The 15,985-nt window shown below is 39.2% G+C and overlaps 1 protein-coding gene across 1 annotated transcript in view; it reads left to right on the forward strand.

The window, feature by feature from the left end:
* The window catches only part of LOC124140988 (leukocyte tyrosine kinase receptor-like), a 228,648-nt gene that overhangs the window by 157,251 nt on the left and 55,412 nt on the right, over positions 1-15,985 (forward strand). The window lies entirely within an intron of this gene.

Raw genomic sequence — 15,985 nt, forward strand, 5'->3', positions numbered from 1 at the left:
TCAATCAACATATTTTCTGTTGATCCTTTTAATGGCTAGAAAGGGTCCGTTGATTACAAAAAAGTAAAACAACTGATCATTCATCCCTTCGCTGGGCTGCCACGTGCATATTACATTACACACATTTCACCTCACTTCAAACCTGGATTTAGATGGAATAATTACCCCAGACACAATAAAGGTCAAATGGGAACCTTTATCAGGTAATCTGAGTGGTGCTACCACTGATTATACCTGTAATAAATTCATAAACTGAGCATCAAGTGAATGACGACAAATACACAAGTGTAGGATTATTCCAGAATACATGGATGACAACAAGGGAGTAGTAATTGTATTATAAAAACGCAATCCGAAATCCGAAATTGCTTTCATTGCAGGGATACTTGTTTAAATTATTTAACTATAACCATCTGGGGTATTTCCAAATGACGACATCCGATGAACTTCCGTCGTTCTTTTTGTCTGTTAGTTTAGGCTGAAGAAATTAATTAACATGCACCCTTTGTTGAAATCTTTATAGATATAGGTCTTTACTGACGGTAGCCCAGTCTCTTGTCACACTCAGTTGCGTTAGTGAGCAAATCGACTTGCGGCAGCTTGTGAGCCCCAGTGGGAGTGTCAGACAGCTGAGAAGAAGCCAGAGATTAGTGTCCCTTTAACTATCATAGCTGCCTTTCAATATCTTAAATTTTAGTTTTTTATGTTAGTCAGCATCATAAACAGAATGACAATCTGCACTGTCGTTTTGTCTCTAGTGTCATGCTAAATCGCCATGACACACAGTCGATAAAAACATGCAATACTTGAACAAAATACGTCCATTGTGGATTTAAACGTCAGTAGTCTTACACCAATAACTGTAGAGTGGGGAAAAGTCTCTCTGACTAGTCCATTTCTTTTTCAAATTGGCTGTCTTATATTATGATAATTATGTGTAAATGACATGGGTGCATAATCAAAATTTCCTGTCATTTGCTTGAAGTTCAAATATGGCAGAAAACCGTCGAGAAGTGAGGTAACCACTTAACTAATCTCACCATATTTCGTAATCCGTAGCACTGTATGAAATATTAGTTACATGATGTTAAAGCTGAGATGATTGAGGCGTCAGTGGTTATAATTTTGATTTCATTCTTAATTCACAGTTGAAAAGGGACATTTGTACGGGACCACATATGGTCCCACGGCACTCAGGGGGTGTGAAGGGTGAGGAACCATGTGGCAGGAGGGTTAAGATTTGACACTGTTTTTTTTCGTTCTTTAATGCCCCAGTTAGCAATATTCCAGGTATATGAGGGCAATTTGGATACGATAACATGCTTATCTGAAGTTTATGTGCATATATACTGAGAATAATAACTTTGAGTACTGTTTTTTTTTATTTTTGAATGCCCCAGTCGGCAATATTCCCAGTACATCAGTGTTCCCGCTGGCTTTTGAAACTGTCAGTCCTCGTGGACTGGCTAATCTAAAAATTACCAGTCCCCACCATTTTTTTGTCAGTCCCAACTTTCAAAAAATTCAAAAACGAATGAAAATTATTTGGTTTTAATTCTTTCAACATCTTGTTCAGTGCAAAGATGTCATCTCTGATGTAACTTAGTTAGATCGATAAGTCATTCACTCAAGCTTCAGTCACAGTTTTTTCTTTTTTAATATTTCCAGACGAGGCTACACATGGATATTTAACCCAGAAATAGACATGGGGAAACCCTGATGGTAACAAGACAAGCTGACTTTCTTTAAAAAAATGTACTTCTATGAATATCACCGATGTTTTGTTCAACAAAAGGATTTTTTAGGTACTTTATTTGCCGGTCCACAGGGACTGGCAGACACATGAATTACCGGTCCAAGCCTAATTTTACCGGTAAAAAACTGGTAATTACCGATAAACGGGAACGCTGTATATGAGGGCAAATGGGATACGATAACATGCATCAACCAAGTCAGTGAGCCTGACCACTCAATATTATCCCATTACGACAAGCATTAATTGCTGAAAGCCAATCCTAACCAGTATCTTCACGGGTCACTTTGAGCGTTATAACATTCAGATAATCATTGTAAAGATGAATCTTGATTATTGATAGAGTAGATGCACTTTATTCAAAACTGTATACAATAGTATTTTCCTGTTGTAGGGATGGATTTTGTTTTGTTCAATTTTCTAACTAATTTTCACCAAGAAGACATCAACAACCCCTACCTTTCAGAAGCTTTTTTTTTATTGTATAAAATCACAAAATAAGGTGTATATGTGTATCATATATAGGTTTATACCAACAGCTGGATAGCTTGTGAGTACAACTGACTTTCTGATTGACCTTGGTAGAATAAAAACAATTCATAATAAACAAATCATTGCTTCTGTTCTTTAAATGCTTTCTGTACCTTCCGGTCATGTGAATTAGTAATGGTACTGTTCACTCGACAGAACTTATCATTTGATGGTTATGTTACATTGCACAATAATTTTGAAACTTTACATTATGATATTTCCATAACAAAATACCAAAACATTAAACAGTTCCTGAATTAATGTATGATGCTTGGTTTGTTTGTTTTATAATTAACACCTCACTCAGCAATATGCCAACTATGTAATGGCAACCTGTACATATTGATGTCTGGACCAGACGATCCAGTCATTGATATTATGATCACAACTCCACACTATCTGGGTACAGATGGCACACAGTCATCCCTGTCGCTTTGTTGACCACCTGATTCATTTAGTCACCTCTAACAGCAAGCATAGTTTGCTGGGGCTAGTGTATCCTGTAATCCCCACAGTGAGTGAGTGAGTGAGTGAGTATGGTTTTACGCCGCTTTTAGCAATATTCCAGCAATATCACGGCGGGGGACACCAGAAATGGGCTTCACACATTGTACCCATTTCGGGAATCGAACCCGGGTCTTCGGCGTGACGAGCGAACGCTTTAACCACTAGGCTACCCGACCACCCCGTAATCCCCACAGGGTTTTGGGTGTGGGATATCTGATGTGCATTTATAAATCTATTGCTAAATTAGCCTCTCAAAGTTCCAAGACCTTACATTGCCGATACTCTCTTGCCACAGTCTTACCCCTCGACCGTAACCTTGGAGTTGTGCTTTATCCTTCACATACAAACTGCTGAAGACAGTGATGTGTTACAGTACATGGCTTCCCATGTATCGTCCATGTCACATATTGTGATGGATTGCTTGTTGTTCAAGGTGTCATCATCCTCTGATTTCATTACAAGGCTTCTGTACTGACAGACTACCCTTACATAGCTGCAGGATTAAAGAGCAAAATAACTCTTCTGTTTTATGCGAAGTATTATTAAAATTGTAGTTTCTTTGATTTTCTGTTCAGCACATATCCACCAAGCAATTATAGACAAGTGACAAGGATTCATATCAAACAGAGAACTGGTTGTTTTATGTATCATGTGTTTGCTGTATGTGACTAGTATTTTGTATTTTATGAGTTAATACTTTGAACAATCGACAGTTTGCGTATTGGGATTTTGTAAGGGACTGATCATTTATTATAGCAGGGTGAGGCCTGTGGTACAGTGAGATTGGACTTAGAACTGTATAATCTTGACATTCACTTCCTTATTAGCAAATATGAGCTTATTCATCTCGATTACAGAAACATAGCTCATTATCACAGAGCAGTGCATATGTTGTATAGTACATGATCGATCATCGCGGTTATTTCTCTGTGGCAGTATAAATCGAATCTTGGGAAGACATTGGATCCGTTGACAAGAACTGTTATTAGATGGCTAGCTCCAGACATTGGCCTGTCTCCAATTGTTAGTGTTCTTACAGGACGTACCTTTATGAAGGGAGGACAGGAATAGAAATGTTTTCATAGGTCACAGGGCACTAAATAGGATGGGTTGTTAATTCAAGTGTGCAAACAAGAAGATGTTTACAGTCTTGCAATCAATTTTGTGCTACATTCAATGTAAATCACTAGCCTATAGGTAATATGGAATTGCAGGTGTTATTAATACCATTTCCATAAGATGGGTCCTCCTTAAATCTTGCTGAATGCCATTTTACAATGAACCCCCTTGGGGATTGCAGGTTACAGTATGCTGGTCTTAATGGCAACCAATGGATCTGGTTGATGTTTTATTGACAAATTAACTCAACAGAAGAGATAGTTAGGGGCACCCTCATAGTTAAGATATTGTCTCAATCATGCCAAGGACCCAGGTTTGATTGCCCACATGGGTTCCATGTGTGAGTTAGGGCACCCTCATCGTTAGGATACTGTCTCAATCATCATGCCAAGGAGTCAGGTTTGATTGCCCACATGGGTTCCATGTGTGAGTTAGGGCACCCTCATCGTTAGGATACTGTCTCAATCATCATGCCAAGGAGTCAGGTTTGATTGCCCACATGGGTTCCATGTGTGAGTTAGGGCACCCTCATCGTTAGGATACTGTCTCAATCATCATGCCAAGGAGTCAGGTTTGATTGCCCACATGGGTTCCATGTGTGAGTTAGGGCACCCTCATCGTTAGGATACTGTCTCAATCATCATGCCAAGGAGTCAGGTTTGATTGCCCACATGGGTTCCATGTGTGAGTTAGGGCACCCTCATCGTTAGGATACTGTCTCAATCATCATGGCAAAGATTGTATTTCAGTGGGCTAGCACTATGTAATCGGCATTAGTCTGGACAGGAACTGGCGACAACGGTCACTGGATAATTGGAGGAAACGGTCACTGCATAAGAGAAAACAGCTTATAGGGTTAGTGAAAACTGGCACCACGAAGGGAGACAAAGGCCACTGCATAAGAGGAAACAGCTTATAGGGTTGGTGAAAACTGGCGCCGCAAAGGGAAACTACGGCCACTGCATAAGAGGAAACAGCTAATAGGGTTAGTGAAAACTGGCGCCACAAAGGGAAACAAAGGCCACTGTATAAGAGGAAACAGCTTATAGGGTTAGTGAAAACTGGCACAACAAAGGGAAACTACGGCCACCACAAATGGAGAAAGGGGCCTCTTTAATTATAATGTTTTGATGATGGAGCACTTTAAAAAAGTAATACTTTGTGTTTTCATGATGTGATTGTAGAAGGCAAGTAGAAGATTACAATTAGATGTTACACATGTTAAACTTGTTACACATCTTTAAGAACCTACAGTGAAATGGTTTCTGTATAACTTTGATAAACTGATCCATTGTATGAACTTTATCTTGAATGAGAAACTTTCATTTCCATGTTTTGATTGTAGAATGCAGTTATCTATTATCACCAATACAAGCCGCCAAACACACAAGTGCATGCACACAGCTGTCTCACCCCTGATCTCCGACAATGTCCTACGACAATGTCCTACCTACTCTGCTTTTAGAACATCGATCAAGACCTATCTCTTCCTCCAAGCTTTCTACTGAACTGCGGTGTCCCCCGCCGTGATATTGCTGGAATATTGCTAAAAGCGGCGTAAAACCAAACTCCCGTGCACTCACTCACTCACTCACTCTACTGAACTGCCCTCTCTTGTCTGCGCATTGAGCATAATATAAATTAAGTACTATACTACTATACTACTATATACAAGCACAATAGTCTTGAACATGACATTGCACTCCATTTCACCTCACCTCACAACAATAAAAAGACATTGTGACATATTTTCTTGAGCATAGAGCGCACCGGGATTTTACGGGATTTTAATGCAAGGATCGGCAAAAATTTTTTATTAGGAATAATATATTCCAATATCTCGTTATTTTAGTTGCAGCTTTTACTAAATATATTTAAAATGATCATAACCCTAAGCGAAGCAGCTGATCGCTATTGCAGGTTATTATTTTTCACATGAAACCAGTTTGACCAGTCACCATCGAGGCTCCTACGCTCGTGATCGTGAGAACTATGTGTTGACATTGAATTGTCAAACTATAACAAATATGGCTTTTAACGAGTCAAGGTATGGCATTTATGATATATGTATCCATTCTCTGTCAACTAAAGTTTGTTTCAAGACGTCAATAGTGGTGGTTGCTGTTAATAACGGCGAGTTGTGCGATCGCTTCACACACAATTTCGCCGAAATTAGTTAAAACAATATTAAAAGGAATTTTTAATAAAATTTATGAAATAAGTTACAAACATAAGTCCAGATATACAAACAACACTTTTTATAGCCAGACTGTGTAATTACATGATTAATTTGCGTTCTTCAGTATGGATTTGTTGACATGGTATTTCCGGTGTTACCTGCTCATGGTAATGTCTTTCCGTTGGGGGAAAAAACATGAATCATTATTGCATGTATAATGCGCACCCCCTTCTACACAGTTGTGTATTTTGGAAAAAGGTGCACACTACACTCAAGAAAATACGGTATTCTCACTGAATAGTAGCTTTAATAACCTTTAGCTAATCAATCAATGCCCATGACATCAAAGAATCTTGCTGTGTGATAAAAGAGCCCTGTTGGTGTCGACAATTTTATGAGAGATATCTTCTAGCATGAATGTTACATTCATTGCATTCATACTTTGGTTGCTGGGACAGTAAGGAGCTGTTATAGGAGGCTATGAAATGGATGATGGATAGTGTGTTGGTTGATGATGGCAGATAGTGTATAGATCTACAACATATGTATTTTTTAATATTTCAAACTGTTCAGTTGCTGTTAGTATCTCTGACATCTGCAAGCTATTCATCTATTTAATGACTGCACAACTGCATTAGCATTAAATTTCAATGATACACTTAAGTATCTAAAATGCTATTGCATACGACATGTATGTATTGTTATAATACTCAGAATTAGAACTAATTACAACAAAAATATGTCAACAATGTTTTAAATGAGAGCTTTTATTATCCCCCACCCAACAAAGTTGGCGGGGGACTATAGAAACGGGCTCCGTCTGTCCATCCGTATGTCCGTCCGTCCTTCACGTTTTGTTTCCGGAGCATAACTCAGAAACCGTTCAATACTTTTTCATGAAACTTTGCAGGTCTGTCAAGTACATGCTGAACTGGTGCCTTTTGGTATTGAGAAATTTTAGAACTTTTTATTTTTTACGTTTCCATGGCAACAAGATGGACTTTGGTTCTGTGAGGGTAGGGTTCGTTTCCGGAGCATAACTCATAAACCGTTCAATATTTTTTCATGAAACTTTGCAGGTTTGTCAGGTACATGCTGAACTGGTGCCTTTTGCTATTTAGAATTTTTTATTTTTTTACGTTTCCATGGCAACAAGATAGACTTAGGTTCCAAACTCTTCTTTTTTTTCAATTTCCATGACAAGTTCCACCTCAGTTAAAAAAGGTTAGGGTTTGTTTAGATTTAATTATGTCATAAATTCTGCAATAGGGGCAGGGGATATAGCCACGTTTGGGGCAAACTCTGGTTTGATTTCTGAAAATTGTGCTTGCAAAATATTTCCAATCATCAGCACTAAGCACAACAATATTTACATTGTACAGAATACGGTAAAACCCCTGTTGACACATCATATCAGACATCTTGGAGCCATTTTGCAATTTAATGATTGTAATATGGTGTTACGTTTCAGTGACAATATTTCATGCCTGGATGCCAGTTTAATATGACAATTATGCTTAAATAAGAAACATCCAAAATATTCAACAAATTCTTTCTGGACATTGTTAAAATATCAAAACTGTCTATATAATATGCTGAAGAAAAATGTCATATCAAATCCAAAACAACAATATTTCCATTCTGTAGCATGCCTATGCCATCTGTTGACATGTCATGCTGTGTGCAGATACACAGTGCTCATGGACTTGTTTATTGCTAATACCTGTTGTATATGCTGATGGAACTGCATATACGAAGACCTACATTGGGTCGTATGTATGCAGCTGAAGAGATTTAATATCTCCAATCTGGTTTTCAGATAGTTCTAGCTGTAGGCTGTAACCTATATATACATGATGTAGCAGGTGGGTTCCACATTTTACAACTAGGAAGAGATGTCGAGATGTTTATGAGCCAAGAAAATACTAAACCTGGGATGTAAGTTTTGAAAACAAATATCATTTGTTAAGTGTGAAATATACAGCCTAAATTACAAATTAGGATGTATTTACTCAATTATGACCTGTTATTATGCTTTCTAATTGAATTGTTCTGTAATTAGTTCTAGCCGTACATACACCAATACAGATCTTAACTGGAGCACTGGTTTAAGTGAGTGAGAGAGGGAGTATGGTTGTATATTCCAGCAATATTATGTCAAGGGACATCAGAAGTTATCTTCACACATTGCACCTATCTGGGAATCGAACCCGGGTCTTCGGCATGACAATCAAACACTAAGCACTAGACTACACCAGCACCCCACACTTTCTATAAATCTTATCCTTACTTAGTACTCAAACTTCTAAATGCTTCTCAAAGAAGTAACTTGTATCTATTTATGTGCTGCTCGAAGGGAGTCACATCTATGTCCCTCTGATTGACCAATGATATTCCACCCTCACATCACCTGCATTTGCTTCAAACAAAATGTTGGCACCATGTCAAGATTATCTGATCTGAATTGTAATAAAACAGGTCTTACCCCACAAAGTGCATCAATCACTTGAGCACCTTGATTAAAAACATGAAAAGATTTGGAAAATATCCGTCAACACCCAGTTGACCATACTTTGCAGATCCTGCAATCGACTGATATCTGCCAGTTGCCATGTTGTTTACAAACCAGAAGTTGGTTTTGTAACGCAATTCTGACTCAACTATGTGTAGACTTGTTAGTCCAGTCAAATTCAAAATTCCAGCCTAGTTCAGCACAATCTCATTAAAATCAGATCTTAGTTCTCGCTATTGCTAAACAAAGATCTGAGGACATCCCATTACGGGTCACATCAGAACGACCTTTCATCCGACCAATCAAAGCGTCGCTTACCAGATCATGAAAGTGACAGTTGGAATGTGTTTTCTAATCATGCAACCTCGAAAACATTAACACAGGGTATTACGAACGACAGTGACGGCCCGTACGACTTATTCCGTCAAAATTATCGCCTATCTCTCGCTTCCGTGGAAGAAACATATGGACAGAGGAGGCGTTGCACAGTATGCCCTACAATCTCAACCATATATTAGACAATCTGTCTACAAAATCTGTCATGAGTATTTGTATGCAAGCAACTCAAAAGTTTTGGTTATGGTGATTTAGTTTGCATATTTTGTTCAAATACACAGCTTATCAGTAGCTCTGAACAGCATGCAACTAGGATGATTGATTTTAAGCAAGTGTGATGTATAAAATGTGACAGTTTATACGCTAGTGTAATAGTAGTGTAGAGTGGAGCTCCATGGCCCATCATTATAATGTTTAATAGTTTCTTGGTGCAGCATCTGTATGTGATAAATGATCAAAATGAATCAGATCTATCGTTCAAGGGGTTATAAATTCTGTCAACAGATGGAAAAAACCTGTAATTGGTGGCTAAATGATATCCCTGAAAGGTGACTCACTGACTTCCATCATGTGGTGTTTTGTAAGCGCTAGATTATGTGTTGGATGACAGGTCCAGATGTACTGCATTAGTGTTGGATTATATGCTCTTTAAAATAAGTAAGGGATCATGAAATACCATTAATCGGACATGGTTGGTTGCATATGATTATGTCGTATTAACGAATGTGTCGGATAAATGAAATTAAGTAGTATCACTGTTTGTGATCGAAATTCGGACAACTACACAATAAATAGTGATTAAAAGATGCAATATTCATATTGTTATGTTACATTGTTTGCAGACTATGCTTTCTAATCATGCAACCTCTAAAGCTTAACACAAAACTACTGTTACGGGCTGTATGACTGACTCAAAATACTTTCGAAGCATAGTCTGGAATGGAAGTCGCCAGTTTGAAACTAGTGCCGCAAAGCTCAAGAAAGCTGCTTTCTTAGTGGCTAATGTCGACTTCAAGTTAGTCATTTCATTGATTGGTCAAAGTTTGCGAAAGGGATGTCCTCAGCGGTATCGAGAACTTGTATCTGATTTTAATGAGATCGAGATAATCTAAGCATGTGGTTTATCCTGTTTTGTTTATTTAAAGCATAAATTGTTTATGGTTAAGCAATTTTTTCTCTGCATCTGTTAATATGCAGCTACAAGCCGACTTGTCTGGCATGAAAACACAGGGCTGTGTACTCGCGATTTCAGTAATTCATTGCAAATTATGAGTGTGAAAGTGCGAGAATGGTGGATTAACGGGTCTATATACAACTGAATTAATTGGTTCCCATCATTAGTATGAGATAAAGCCGATTGTACATCCTATGAAAGAATGTTTATTTCTGTAAAATTTAACACCAAAACACATCCTACCAAGGGTAGGGTGTCATTCCTGATTTTGACACTTTTAAGGAAGGTAGATTAATCTCTGTGGACCATTATTGCTGTCATTGATATTGATTCTACTTATCAGAGAGTTGTGATTTACTCAGACTTCATTCATCGTTTGGGGCGGTCGGGTAGCCTTGTGGTTAAAGCGTTCGCTCGTGACACCGAAGACCTGGGTTCGATTCCCGACATGGGTACAATGTGAAGCCCATTTCTGGTGTCCCCCGCCATGATATTGCTGGAATATTGCTAAAAGCGGTGTAAAACCATACTCACTCACTCACTCACTCACTCACTCACTCACTCACTCACTCACTCACTCACTCACTCACTCACTCACTCACTCACTGTTTGTGTATGAACTAGCAATGCAGCATCTGCAATGATAGACGGCCATTACTAAGGCCATTGGCATGCTGGAAACTGGCTGAAGTGAGAATTCATGGCCAATATCTTCAGTGTTTACAGATACCAACAAACCCAAAATGTTGACGATGACCCCTTTCAGGGTATTTCTTGTCAATGACAAGAGTACCGGATTGATAGATCCGACAACAGGCGCTGGGTCAGATGATTAGAAATAATCTAGATGCAGCTCTACTCCATGCTCGATGGCCACATGTTGTGCCCCCTTACAAATTATCATATTGCCAACAATCGATGTCAATGATGTATGCAATATCAAAACTGGAGTAATGGTGGCTGGTCACATGTCAGGTTTTCAGATGAGTCCTGATTTACCTTGCACTTCCTTGATAGGCATGGTCGCGTCTGGCGATGTTGTGATGAATGTTAAGCCAATGTCAACCTGAGACCTCATGACAGTTGATCAGTTATGGTGTGGGGTGGCATCACTTAAGGACATTGTGTGCAAGAAAGGGACTATACAATGACACCCATTGTTGTCCTGTTTGTAAGGCATGTGGAATGACATTTTGTCTTTCAGGATGACATTCCCCGTACACTCATCGTCAATGCTCACCTCCAGCAGCACAACATCCATAGACCAGCAATGACACCAGATCTTTCCCCCACTGAACATGTCTGGGACATGATAGGGAGATGTGTGTGTCAACGTCATAGGCAGCCTACCACTGAACTTGGCCAAGCACTGCAAGAGGAGTGCATCAGAGTGGGACAGATTGCCATTGGGAGACTCGTATGCAGTATGCCTCATCGAGTCAATGAATGTTTGACAAATCATGGTGGTATTACGCACAACTGATCCAAAACATCAACTTTGAAATTTCCATCTTATCCCTATCGTCCTTCAAGACTGTTGGCGGTAGACTTGGTTGACATTGGGCGTCATTCCGAGATGACACAAATTATTCATTGCTCATGTTACTGGATTGCCTGGTCCAGACTTGACTGTTTACATGCTGCTATTGTATGGCAGAAGTAATGCTGGGTTTGTCATTAGGAAACCAACCCTTACTTGTTTATGCAGATTGTGTGGTGGCAGGTGCTGCTATGAGCAAGGATTATATCCTACCTAAATATTATCCCGGGGGAAGTTTTACTCCAGAATATAGTACCTTAGTGCACTTACACATAGTACCTTAGTGCTCTTACACATAGTACCTTAGTGCTCTTACACTGCTAGGTGAGCAAGCTGACACATCATGATATAACTGAACGTAACTCAATCACTCTCTGATGCAGGTTTTTAGATGGTGACGGCTACAGTACCTACCAGAAGCTGAGGACAAATCTGAGAAGATTTCTGATTTTTAAATTTATTCATATTTCAAATGTGTTCCTGATACCAAAACTGTGTTTGTCAGTTAATGTCCTTGTCATCCCCACTATATATTCATCAGCAATCGAGAAAATGGGAATATTTGAAAGCTGTCACAATCATCAACTCAAAAAGGTGTTCAGGCAATTATTTATAACATACATGGTAATTACCATATTTAGAATAATTACAGCTCGTTTATGTGATACGATAAGGGTTTATGGAAGATCATATTCCAAATTCTTTCCATGCATGTTTAAGTAGGTTTCACTTAATATACAGACAGGTGTGATGCTCCATTTCAGTCTTACTAGGCCACAATGTTTGTGTACTACTTAGATCACATACTTGTTTAGATGACACCAAAAAGCTTATTTCAAATCAATTGCTGGAAAAAGGTAATGAAACAAACAGCATTTCTTCAAGCACAGACCTAAGTATTATTCCAGTTACGGTATGTTACACTGTAGTTACCGTACCTGATTTTGGGTGATCTGGTGGTCAGACTCACTGACATGGTTGATACATGTCATTACCCAATTGCATAGATTGATGGTCATGATGTCAATCACTGGATTGTCTGGTCTAGACTTGATTATTTACAGACAGCCTTCATATAGCTGGAATATTGCCGAGTGCGGTGTTAAACAACAAATAAACAAACAAACAATAAAATGTCATGAAACCAGTTCAGTGATCAACCACTGAAGTCTTAACAAAATCGGGCAGTGGCATAGCCAAATATTTGCTTATCACGCCAATGGCCTGGGATTGATTGCCTGGGTTGATTGTGTTAACAAAATGCAACAAAACCCATTCCATAATTATAAAAAAATCTCTGCTAAAAGCCGAATCTATAATACGCTTATGACTATATCTTGAGCATGTGTTTACGAATCGCTATCAAATACAGATGATACCAGGTTTGTTGTAAAAAGGTGAGCAAATCCTGCCTCATCAATGCTACCTGTCACAAACACATGCAAAGGCAAGTCAATAGTTCACCTGAAAAACACCCAGGAACATATGGTACAAGTGAAAATAGCAAAACACATTCTTGGTGTCTCACACCAAGGACATTGTAAAAAGCGTTGTTCAAGTGCACTTGTACTCAATACTCACATATGCATGACCTTGTGGATGACCATCAATAATATGTCAACGTCTTATTGGGATGGATATTTACTGCCATGCTCCATTTCTTTCCAATAACCTACAATCTTAGGTACCATAACAATCCAGCCATTTGTTGAACACAAATTGTATGATTTGAATCAATACCATCTTCAAAAAGAATTCAAAGTACACAGTTCAACAAAGAAATATGGAACCTTTTTTAGTGGTTTAAGTCCACTAATTCTCATAGTGTTTGATGGGCGGTCGGGTAGCCTAGTGGTTAAAGCGTTCGCTCGTCACGCCGAAGACCCGGGTTCGATTCCCGAAATGGGTACAATGTGTGGAGCCCATTTCTGGTGTTCCCCGCCGTGATATTGCTGGAATATTGCTAAAAGCGGTGTAAAACCATACTCACTCACTCACTCACTCAGTGTTTGAGAAACTGTGATATTTGTGACAACCAAGCTAGAACAATTTTAATTCGCAGATTTCTAAAGGATGATCCCAGCTGTTGTAGTAACCAGTGTTAACCAGTGTAGTAACATTGTTATCATCACTTTATATAGACAGTCTTTTGTCCAGTGTATTTGGAGATGAATCCATGTGTGCTTCAGTTGATGTTGTTACAGTGTAACACATGTAAATATTGAGTTGATACCAAATGGCAAATGCACCGAGCTTCTGATTTCGGTTAATGAATACATTCGTCAAACTGTAAAATCATAATGGATTTAAGCAATTTATTTTTCATTCTTTCCTACCTTTTGATCTGTGACTTTTGCAAATTGTTGTCATCATCCAGGGATATATAAAAATGTGGGAAAGGTACAAAGTTTTGCCTAGAAATTTTCATGTGAAGAAAATATGTTTAAAATTCAACAATTATGACAGCAAAGTAGGGATAATTTATGGATAACAACTTCTTTATTTACTGTAAAGGCAACGTTTCGGTATAGATCCTTATACCATTGTCAAATAAAGTAAATAAAGAAGTTGTTATCCATAAATTATCCCTACTTCGTCATGCGTCAACTTCTAAGTAATGCCTATCAGACAATTCAGTTATGACAGCCATGGTGACATCTTGGGATAGTGAGGGACAGTTGTAATTTTCTTAATCCATTCATTCGCATCCCAAATTGGATGACCAGTCATTAGCTACCTAATGAAGAGAGTCATAGCTGGCAGCACCAAGCTGTGCTCGCTTCATTTAACATTGCAACACTTGATGCTGGGAATGAGACCCTCTTCATCATATTTTCATAGGGAGAAATGTTCTTTGCTCTTATCTTTGACAATAGCGTGTAGGGGGCGGTCGGGTAGCCTAGTGGTTAAAGCGTTCGCTCGTCACGCCGAAGACCCGGACCGCCTCCGTGGTCTTGTGGTAGAGCGTCCGCCCGGAGAGCGGAAGGTCCAGGGTTCGATCCCGGGCCGCGTCATACAAAAAGACGTTAAAAGATTGTACTTGTTGTTACCCTGTCTGGCGCTCGGCATTAAGGGGCTAAAACAAGGACTGGTCGGCTCGGAGTCAGTATACTGTGTCTGAGTGGGGTATTCATGTTAAACTGCGGCATGGTATCTCAGTGAGCTAGCACTATAAATCGGCATCAGTCCGGACTAGTACAAGCAGCCACACACACACATACACGTGCATGCACGTCGCTATATAAGTGCAATAATCTTGGACGCGACGTTAAACCCAATTTCACCTCACCTCACCGAAGACCCGGGTTTGAATCCAGACATGGGTACAATGTGTGAAGCCCATTTCTGGTGTCCCTCGCCGTGATATTGCTGGAATTTTGCTAAAAGCGGCGTAAAACCAAACTCACTCACTCACTCACTCACTCACTCACTCACTCACTCACTCACTCACTCACTCACTCACTCACTCACTCACTCACTCACTCACTCACTATAGCGTGTACGGTTTCCAGTGTTATCAATTGTTGTTTCATATTCTCTCCATAACAGATCTGAATAATGTTCTGTATTGTTTTTGAAGGCGAGGAGTTTAGTGTTCATGACCACATTGCTGTTTTATGTTGTATAGGGTTCCAGATGTGGAACTCTTCATATCCAGGTAGCATTACTTAAATTCTCACGATGGCATTTGACTGTTATTTTATGGATTATATAGGACTTCAGAAACGGTGGCTCAGTTTAATGTGAGTATGTCAAGGCAATAGTGTGAATGTCAGAAGTATTGTGTGTACAGGTTGTGAGTTTATATCGGACATATGACTGTTGTGTATGGATTTATTGTTGAGGGTTTGTGGGTTAATGAGTAACCTGAATGACAGTCCTACATCATTGTCAGTGTGAAGGATAAATATTGGAGAGTGGAGTCATCCTGAGTAGCTGAATGTGCTGACATTAGCAATTGTTTGGGGACTGGTCATTTGCTATTTGAAGTGGATGGGGATTTGTTTTTTTAAACTTAGTTTGTTCTAACAAGTACTTGTAGCGATGAATTTAGACTCAAGTTTTACACACGCTCAAAAATACTCTGGGTGTCGTGAACAAAATGCATTTGGCTGCACCTTTCTGGGAAAAACATTCCATATCTTGATCCAAAAAAAAGTAATTCGCTAGCAAAAATATCATGCACCTCAGAATATCAAATGGTTGGACTCAGATCTTGCTGTCTCTTGAGACCCCAATAGGTGGGTGAGGTTAGAAATTGGTCAAGCACCTCAGAATATCAAATGGTTGGACTCAGATCTTGCTGTCTCTTGAGACCCCAGTAGGTGGGTGAG

Source organism: Haliotis rufescens, unplaced genomic scaffold, assembly GCF_023055435.1.
Source record: "Haliotis rufescens isolate VD_foot unplaced genomic scaffold, xgHalRufe1.0.p SCAF_3, whole genome shotgun sequence".
Taxonomy (NCBI): domain Eukaryota; kingdom Metazoa; phylum Mollusca; class Gastropoda; order Lepetellida; family Haliotidae; genus Haliotis; species Haliotis rufescens.